A 1,902-nucleotide genomic window follows, 5' to 3' on the forward strand; every position below is an offset into this window, starting at 1 on the left:
TTCTGAGATATCACAACACTATTACTTCTAAACTTTATTAAAATAGGCCAGTTTGATGTGTAATATAAAAATATGATATATTTTTGTTTTAGTTTATAGTTGGTTTAGTTTCTATAGTACCTATTCTGTAATACTGATATCACTTGAAGGCGAAGTTTGTTCCTGATATCCAAGTCATCTTTTTGTGGTTGTAATTTGCCATCTAACTAGTTCCAATTGTTAACAAACTTAGTATAACTGAACAAAACCCTGACTCATTTTGCACCATCCTTACAATCTCCGCTGTGATTAAACCTATGGTTTCAGTTATGATGCCAGTCTATTTCTTTAGGTTCTTCTTTTTTTATGATACCTTCTACTTTTTCAAGCCTGCTGTCCTTCTCCAGGGACTGGTCCCTCCAGATAAGTGGCCTACAGTAAGTGAGACAAAGTCTTATCATCTTTGCCTCTAAAGAGCATTCTGACTTCATATGTTCCAAAACAGATTTGTTCTTTTGGTAGCCATGGTATACCCAACATACTTTAAAAGCACAGGAATCCAGAATTAAGGTTGCATAGAGAAGTGTACTCGGGGTGGGGGGTGAGGGGAAGGGACGTGGGAATTGTATACTAATGAAGGAATTTTTTTTCTTTTTTTTTCTATTTTCTCTCTTCGGAGGGGGAAGCAAGCTGGTGGGGAGGGGTGGGAAGGGAGAAAATTGCGGCAATGAATGAATGGAAATCCAAAACCTCTGTAAAAAAAATAAATAAATTTTTAAAAAAATTAAAAAAACAACAATGCTATTCATAGATATCAATGCTGCTTTGTTATTTTTACTGATACTGATACTGATTGTCTAACTTTCACATGCATGTGAAGCAATTGAAAAGACAATGTGTGTCTTCTCACACATGTAATTCCACAAGTGTGTCAGCCACAACTTAATGTTTAAACTGACACCCTTGTATTCTAGCACTTTTTTTTTTAAATAGTTTTTTTCTTTTATACTTGGTTTGCTTCCAATGTTAGTATGCACTGTTTTTCACTACGGATCTTTCCCATTTCCTTTACCCACCCCTCCTCCTTCCCATCAAAGTGTGTAACCCGATGATTACCCCTCTCCCTGCCCATCCTCACTCTCTGCTCCTACCCTCTCCTTCCTCTGGATCCTCGTACCCGTTTTACTAGTTATCTTAATATTTCTACAATGATAGTCTTATGCAATGTCCTTATGGGACTGAGTTAGTACTTTAAAGAGGTTTTTTGGGGTTTAGTTGTTATTTTTCATTGAATTCCTTTTTAATAATTACAAGCACCCTGACTTCCACCCCTACTCCTGCCCAGGCAGCAGCAGGAGTGTTTTATTGACTGGGACATGTGTTCCCAGCAGCAAGGACCTCCATACCAAAAGTGCTTTTCATAAAATAAAAGACCCCAGGACAGAAAGTGGTGCCTATCCTGTGCAAGACAATATATTTTAAGACTTTAATATATCTCTGCCAGGGGGAGGAAAGGGACACCTGGCAGCATCTTAGAGAGGGGACCCCAGGCAGCCCCAAGCCATCCTGCCTCTTCAGCCACTTTATTAACTCGGACACACCACACTAAAGGCATCCCCTGCCGCCCCCATGCCAGCCTCCTGCAGTCTGGGCAGCTGGCTGGGCCATCCTCAAGTCCGTGAGGGTCAAAGTCCCAGGCCCACCCATCCTCACTTGTGGTCAGACTCTTCCTAAGCCTCAAGAAGAAGGCTGTGACGGATTTGAGTTTCACACTCTTGCCATGCTGCTCAGCAGGGTCCTTGACATCCCAAAAGTGTGGCTCTACCTGGCAGAACTGGTAATTCTCATTCTGCATGAAGCTGGCATGCCCATGGGTGAACTGTTCGGCAGTATTCCAAAGCCTCTGAAATCCCTGGGTAAAGC

Source organism: Elephantulus edwardii, unplaced genomic scaffold (genome assembly GCF_000299155.1).
Source record: "Elephantulus edwardii isolate Elephantulus edwardi_28Jun2011 unplaced genomic scaffold, EleEdw1.0 scaffold00100, whole genome shotgun sequence".
NCBI lineage: Eukaryota > Metazoa > Chordata > Mammalia > Macroscelidea > Macroscelididae > Elephantulus > Elephantulus edwardii.